This window comes from Cebus imitator, unplaced genomic scaffold (genome assembly GCF_001604975.1).
Source record: "Cebus imitator isolate Cc_AM_T3 unplaced genomic scaffold, Cebus_imitator-1.0 Scaffold15, whole genome shotgun sequence".
Lineage (NCBI taxonomy): Eukaryota > Metazoa > Chordata > Mammalia > Primates > Cebidae > Cebus > Cebus imitator.
Window position 1 is genome coordinate 7,771,018 of NW_016107330.1, and position 7,975 is coordinate 7,778,992.

A 7,975-nucleotide genomic window follows, 5' to 3' on the forward strand; every position below is an offset into this window, starting at 1 on the left:
AAAAAAAAAAAAAAAAAAGAAAAGAAAAGGAAAAATAGGAGGAAACTGAAGCTCGGAAAGACAGGCCGTTGCAGGATGTCACACGGCTGGGGAGGGCAGGGACTGGCACCTGAATCTCTCTGACTTCAAAGCATATTTCTTTCCACCTTCTCTGGCTAAAAGAGGTGCAGCCCATGAGTGACCCTCCAACCCTGCCCTGTACCCGGGCCCTGTGTGCCTTCCCAGTGGCACGCAGTGGTGGCAGCTCAGCCCCGCTGCTTGACACCCCCCTCTGGAGGCCCTATCTCAGTTCTCGCCCCTCCCTTCCTCACCTGGGCCAGCTTCCGGGTCCTCCCAGGCTGGCTGATGGATGGCCCAGCCCCGGCTGGCTTGACTCAGTGTAGCTTTTCCTCGTGGACTGCCAGGGCCGCCTCCTGTCCTCCTCCCCACTGCCCTCACCTGCCCGGCAGGTCGGGCAAGTGAGTGACTCACACACCTGGGCCCTGTGTGGACCCAGCCCGGGAGCCAGCCTACTCACCCTCTGGGCTCCTGCCTGCCCTGCCAGCTACTTCAACCAACAGACAGGACCCTTCCCAGTCCAAAGGGGCTGCCCCTGCCACTTGTGCTCCCTTCCCGGAGGACTGCGATTGGACTGCACAGGATTCAGGTCAGTTTCCTTTTTGTTTTTACCCATCTCTGTCCCTCGCTGAGTTGGAGGATAACCTTTTGGAGATCGTGGGGGAGGGGTCCCCGCAGTCATTGTCACCCTTGGGCTTCAGGCCCAGGGACACCCTGATCCCTCCCAGAAGGTGCTGGAGCTTGGGGACACCCTGGGATGGAGTCGGTGAGGAGAGCTGTCCTGGGTGCCTCTATGGGCGTGAGCCCGACCCTGCGGCCACCTAGCGGGGCAGGTCAGGGCAACCCAGAGTGAGAAAGGCAGAGGTAGCCTGCAAGAAGGACATGTGTGGTAGGGACTTTCCTCACTTCCTGCTTAGGGTCACAGAGTGAGGGACGCAGCTTGAGATGGCTTCAGTTCAATGGCATCATTTTACAGTTGGGAAAACAGGCTTGGAGGAGAGGGAGTCACTGAAGGTGAATTGGTGCATTGGTGGCGGAACTGGGGCTGGAAGCCAGACTGGTGGACTCCCTGTCGAGGGCTCCTTCTTTGGTCCTCTGTGACTGTTCCTGGCTGTTTCTCCTTGCCTTTTCCACCCTGCTAGCTCTCTCCCAGCCCATCACAGCCCATCGCAGCCCATCCTGGCCACAGTAGGGAGGAGGAATGCAGCAGGTGGGAGCTATTTTACAGGGGACTTTATGGGCTCACAGTTGGGAGGCATTTTGAAGGTCATCCAGGCCATGAATCCCCAACAGGTGGCTGTTGAGCCACAGCTTGACTATCTCTGGGGATGGAGAGCTCAGTTTTTGGAGGCAGCCTCTTTTCCGTGGCCAGTGAATGATCACGTAATCCTTGCTGAGCACTTACTTCGTGCCGAGCACTTTGCTAACAAAGCACAGTAGGTGTGTAAATGCCTCATCCCTGACACCCCAATGAGATAAGTGTTATTGTTATCACTCTTATTTTATAGCTGGGGAAACAGGTACAGAGAGGTTAAGTAACTTACTCAAGATTTCACAGCTTGAGAAGAAGGAGCCGAGCTTCGAACCCAGGGAGTGTGGTGCTAGTGCCCAGCCAGGCTCTTAGCTGCTGTACTTGGCCGCTACCATAGGAGAACCGGGCTTCCTAGGGAGGGGGTCCTGCTTGGCATCGTGAAGCTGAGGTTGGTAGGGGAACATTTAGGTGACCACGTGACACTCTGGCTGGTTGGCTTCCTGGGGCTGCAAATGCCACTGTCCAAGCTCTTCTCCCGTCACCTGCCCCGCCTCCTGGGCAGATTACCTTATCCTCACGTAGCCCCCAGCCACCAGAGTCCAGGACCAATGGCTGATGACTCCCAGGACAGTGCATGTGCCATAGCAGAGGGAAGATTGAAAGCCAAGGCCCGGGATCTCCAATACCACCGTCAGGGTTCCCTTGGAGTGTCCCGGGCAAAGGAGGCAGGAGGTGAGAGTGGGTGTGGCAGAGGGGCAGGAGGGGCCAGGGCCCCATGACTGTTCCCCTCTTTCCATTTTGGCTTCCTGGAATGGCACCTCATGTGCTGCCCGTCCACCTACCCCACCTTACCTGTCTATTTAGGGGAGCTTGGTGGTTAATGAGGGCAGTGCCTCATCCTAAGGTGCCTGACAGTTTACAAAGCCAGCCCACGGCGTCCTGAAGGGCACTCAACAGCCTGGGGAGCTGGGAAGGGCAGGAATTGTGGTGATGCCCATAGTTGAGTGATGGAAGCTCAGAGAGATCAGGTGAGCTGCCTGAGGTCACACAGCTAAGTGACGTCACAGAGTCAGACACCCCTCCCCCCCTGACCTTTCTGCCCCCAGCTTCCAGCAGAGCATGCTCCACATCAAGGCTGGCTCCTCCTCTGTGTGGCTTTTCCTCCAGAGAAGTCCTCACCGGGGGCAGAAGTGTCTGGCTGCTGAGGCAGGGCTGCCTCCCCAGCTTTCAGTCCCTAAATCAGAGTCTCCTGAGGTGGCTATGGGCCACCCCTCTCTTCTGTCCCCACAAAGCCTTGCTCTGAGTGTGATACCAGCAGTCCTTCTTGCTGGATCGCTTCACTTAGTGGAACTTTGTGGCTTTCAGGAGGGTGGCTGGCCTGGCTCCATTCTCGTCTCTACCCCATGGAAGGTGAGAGAAGGGTCCCGATGTCTCCTTCCAGGAATTCCTCTCCAGGACAGTCATGGGAGCAAGATTCCCAAGGCGATCCCATCCTGTCTTCTCCCTCTCCTAACGATAATACTAATCACAGCAATACTGACCGCTAGCACTTGCCTTGTTCCTGGTGGCACACGCCTGTGGTCCCAGCTGCTTGGGAAGCTGAGATGGAAGGATCGTCTGAGCCCAGAAGTTTGAGGGTGCAGTGAACTGTGATGGCCATTGCTACATTTTCTTTCTTTTTTTTTTTTTTTTGAGATGCAGTCTTGCTCTGTTGCCCAGGCTGGAATGCAGTGGTGTGATCTCGGCTCACTGCAACCTCTGCCTCCCGAGTTCAAGTGATTCTCCTGCCTCAGCCTCCTAAATAGCTGGGACTACAGGCGCCCACCACCACGCCAGGCTAATTTTTGTATTCTTAGTAGAGACAGGGTTTCACTATGTTGGCCAGGCTGGTCTCGAACTCCTGGCTTCAAGTAATCTGCCCACGTTGGCCTCCCATAGTCCTGGGATTACAGGCATGAGCCACTGTTCCCAGCCCACCATTGCTACATTTTCATTTATTGGGCACCCACTGTATACCAAGCTTTGTGCCAGGCATCCTGTGGGCCATGGCTCGTTGAGCCCTCCTGGCAACCCCATTTCACAGATGAGGAAACTGAGGTTCAGAAAAGCGAAGTCACTTGCCTTGCATCGCATAACTGGCCAATGACACTGAAATCATCAGTCAGAAAGTTGAAAACACGCTTCATGCAAAGTCACCACCCAAGGTCACACACTGTTTGTGGCACAGCCAAGATGAGAGCGTGGCTTGGCTGAATTGTGATTTCCTGCTCTTCCCACTCAGTGCCTCTGGGTTGGGCTCCAGCGGGACTTTTGAGCCGTGGGCTGTAGAGTTGTTTCTGCCTTTACAGGACATTGAACAAGCCACTCAATCTCTTGTGGCCTGGGTCACACCATCTGAGTACAGGGGCTGGTGATTTATTCCCTGTGAATGATAGTCATGACTGGGAATGCCTTTCAAACATGGAACATGCACGCAGAGAATTAGTATAAAGAGAGGTAATTATCCAAGCCATGTTTCCAGTCTCTTCTGTGACTCTAAAAGCTTTGACATTTAATCCTTAGGATGAACTTTGACTGCTGGATATGGTGGATCACGTCTGTAATCCCAGCACTTTGGGAGGCAGAGGCAGGTGGATCACATGAGGTCAGGAGTTTGAGACCAGCCTGACCAACATGGCAAAACCTTGTCTCTACTAAGATACAAAATTAGCTGGGTATGGTGGTGTGTGCCTGTAGTCTCAGCTACTCAAGAGGCTGAGGCAGGAGAATCGCTTGAACTTGGGAGGCGGAGTTTGCAGTGAGCTGAGGGAGCGCCACTGCACTCCAGCTTGGGTGTCACAGCAAGACTCCATCTCAAGAAAAAAAAAAATGACCTTGTACCAGCTTGGGCAACATAGTAAAACTCCGTCTCTATAAAAAAATACAAAAATTAGCCTGGTGTGGTGGCTCGCCTGTAGTCCCAGCTACTCAGGAGGCTGAGGTAGGAGGATCGATTGAACCCAGGAGGTTGAGGCTGCAGTGAGCTAAGATAGCACCACTGCAATCCACCCTGGGCAGCAGAGTGTCTCAAAGAAAAAAAAAATTATTCTATCTGTCATCTATCTATCTATCTATCTATCTATCTATCTATCTATCTATCTAATCTATTGAATGACCTTGGGATGCAGGAAGACAAGCCATGTTCTATTGTGGGGAAGCTGAGACTCAGGGACATGAACTCACTCACTCAAGGTCACAGGACCAGGAGATGGGAACCAAGGATTTGAATATTCCCAGAAGTAAGCACCTCCCATCATGATGAGAGGCAGCTCCCGGGGAATGGGAATCTCCCTGGGTTCTGAGGTGAGGAGCAGTGAACAAGTTTGGAGCATGGACTCCTTGGATTCCAGGAGGCCAGACTTATGGGAACAAGGTTTGGGAGCTTAGCAGGTAGGTCTGAGGCAGGTGGCCTGGTGCTGCCACCAAGTGAGTCCTCTTCTCCCCTGCTCAGGCTCGCTCCCACTTTTTCCTTCAGCAGAATGACAGAGACCCCCTTCCCCATCTTTCCTTGTCTCAGAAACAGAGGCAGCCTTTGTTTCAAGGGGACCAAGCAAACAGGGAGCTCTCCGGGCCACATTGTGACCTGCTCTGCAGGTAACCCTCATCCTTCCTCCTGGTCCAGCCAAACCCAGCTTAGCTACTGCAGAGACATCCAATACCCCAGCAGGGGAGGAAGGAGGAGGAGGGAGCCAGTGGGGTTAAGGAGCACCCTTGCTCACCTTCTCCCTCCCCATCTTAGTAGACTAAGTCTCTTCCCCTGAGCAATGTTATAATTAAATCTGATAAGCATGCGTTCTATCTGATTAAAAGTGTCCCAATGTTATGGTTGGTTTGAGCCAAGCTGGGGTGGGGGATGGGACCCTCGGCCGGGAGCCAGGTGGCTGCCTCTGCTTCCTAGATCCATTCTTCACGTGCTACATGACCTTGAGCAAATACTTGCCCCCTTGGGACCTCAGTTTCCCTCTCTGGGAAAGGAAGATGTTGGTTTGAGCCATGGATTCTAGTCTTGTTCCTGGTGGCGCATGCCTGTGGTCCCAGCTACCCTGGAGGCTGAGATGGGAAGATCGCCTGAGCCCAGAAGTTTGAGGCTGCAGTGAGCTGTGATGACACCACTGTACTCTACCCTGGACAACAGAGTGAGACTCCTTTCCAAATAAGTCAATAAGTGAATAATGAAATAAAATCATTCTCATAATAATTTTTTTTTTTTCGAGACAGAGTTTTGCCCTGTCGCCCAGGCTAGAGTGCAATGGTGCGATCTTGGCTCACAGCAACCTTTACCTTCCAGGTTCAAGCAATTTTCCTGCCTCAGCCTCCAAGTATCTGGGATTACAGGTGCACACCACCATGCCAGGCTAATTTTTGTATTTTTAGTAGAGACAGTGTTTCACCATGTTGGCCAGGCTGGTCTGAAACTCCTGACTACCTGCCTTGGCCTCCCAAAGTGCTGGGATTACAGGTGTGAGCCACTGTGCCTGGCCAATAAATTTTTTTTTTTTTTTTTTAAGTGAAGAGGCTGGGTGCAGTGGCTCATGCCTGTAATCCTAGCACTCTGGGAGGCGGAGATGGGCAGATCACTTGAGGTTGGGAGTCCGAGAGCAGCCTGGCCAACATGGTGAAACCCCATCTCCACTAAAAATACAAAAATTAGACAGGCATAACGGCACGTGCCTGTGTCCCAGCCACTCCGGGGACCGAGGCAGGAGAATCGCTTGAACCTGGGAGGCGGAGGTTGCAGTGAGCCAAGATCCCACCACTGCACTCTAGCCTGGGCGACAGAATGAGACTCCGTCTCGGAAAAAAAAAAAAAAAGTAAAGAAAACCCAGAGGAAAAGAACTAGAGGGCAATAGCTCCTCCACTCCCAGTCCCCCACCCCTGTTTCTCAGGGCCCTTCCAGCTCTGAAAGTCTCGAAATTGCTCGAATGGATGGGTCCCCAGTGCCCTCTCTGAGTTCCCTGCCAGTGCTCCCTCTCCTTCCTCCCCGCGTGGCCGCAAAGCTCAGGGAGCACAGGAATGGGGGAGATTCTCATTGCTTCTGATATTTGGGGGCTGGCCAAGGCTGGAGTGATCTCTGTAAAAACCTGCCCCTAGTCTGTGTGGCCAATGGTTGGAATAAACCCGGGATGCCAATGTTTGTGGGAGAAGAGACCTCCTAAGTCCTTTCCATCTTATTAGAGGAAAAATTTGGACTTTGTGGTCAGATTTCAAATCTCAGCTCTGTCCCTTGCGATGGTGCAAACTTCGGTGATTCGCTTGGTCTTATTGAGGTGCTGAGAGGGTTACAAGTTATCCCAGGCAGATCACTAAGCCTGGTGCGTAGCAAATATTCAGTGAAAGGAAGGCCATGTCTTGGCACCAGGGTTGTCCCAACTCCCAGTTTCTGACAAATAGACAAGGCTGGCCAGGCGCGGTGCCTCACACCTGTAATCCTAGCAGTTTGGGAGGCCGAGGTGGATGAATTGCTTGAGCCCAGGTGCTCAAGACCAGCCTGGGCAACATGGCGAAACCCTGTCTCTACTGAAAATACGAAAATTAGTCAGGCGTGGTGGTGTATGTCTGTAGTCTCAGCTACTTAGAGGCTGAGGCATGAGGATCGCCTGAGCCCATGAGGCAGAAGTTGCAGTGAGCCAAGATCGTGCCGCTGCACTCCAGCCTGGACAACAGAGTGAGACTCTGTCTGCAAAAGAATGAAAAAGAAAAAGACAAGGCTCTGGATGGCAGGCTGCCTCGTGGTGCTGTCTTGGACGGCCATGACTTGCTCCATTCAGGAGAGCAGACGTCTCTAAGTGGGGTAGGAATCCCACTCTGCTTTCTAGTCTTTTTCTCTCCCTCACTTTCTTGAAAAGTTGTTCTGGAAACTACGAAACTGGGCCACAGGCCTCCATGCCTGCTCTCCTGGGACTACAGGGTTCTTTCATCTCTGAGTCTTGCTTCTCCCACAGGAAACTGGAAGCCCTGGGCTCTGCAGGGTTGGGGGAGGGAGGCAGCCTGCTTCACATTGATCTCACCCCAGAACGGGGAGGCTGGCTGACGCCGCTGATCAGAATTCATGCGGTCAGAGGATTTGTGGGTCAGCATGAGATCTTTTAATATACCAGAGAATAATCTCCCTAGAGCTCTAGGCCCCTGACGGGTGCTCCACAATTCTGAGACAGCACCCAGGGAACGGGTTGGGATCGACTTTAACCAGAGCTCGAGAGGCTGGCACGGTTCTGTTCCCAGGCCCCACCCTGGAGCCACAGGGCAGGGAGCTCACTACACTGGACACATTTTATGGCACCATGCTGATCCAGAGACCTGTAGTTTGGGATTGAGCAGATTAAATTCCCTGGAGGCTTCTGGGAAGGGGAAAATGCTTGATCAGACTCTGTGTGCTGCCCTCTTTACTGAGCTATTTCAAAGTTCATCACCTTCAGGACACTACTTTTTTTTTTCCTGCCCCTAAAAAATCAACATACTCTTCTCTGCCTTGCCTGGAATCCTTGCCAGGGGATTTTCCAGTTCATGGAAAAACTGCATCCAGCTTGCTACCCATTCACTGAGTTATTGCCTTCTGGCTATTTTCCTCTTTTCTTTCTCTCTCTCTCTCTTTCTTTCTTTCTTTCTTTCTTTCTTTCTTTCTTTCT

General features: G+C 52.7%; 1 protein-coding gene across 2 annotated transcripts in view; it reads left to right on the forward strand.

Annotated features, from left to right (window-relative positions):
* The first annotated feature begins 381 nt into the window (after positions 1-381).
* ARHGEF10L (Rho guanine nucleotide exchange factor 10 like) overlaps positions 382-7,975 on the forward strand; it is a 180,052-nt gene continuing 172,458 nt past the window's right edge. For both annotated transcript variants that reach the window (XM_017505635.2, XM_017505655.2), the window contains exon 1: positions 382-646. The gene's annotated coding sequence lies outside the window, so the exon portion shown is untranslated. The remainder of the gene's footprint in view (positions 647-7,975) is intronic.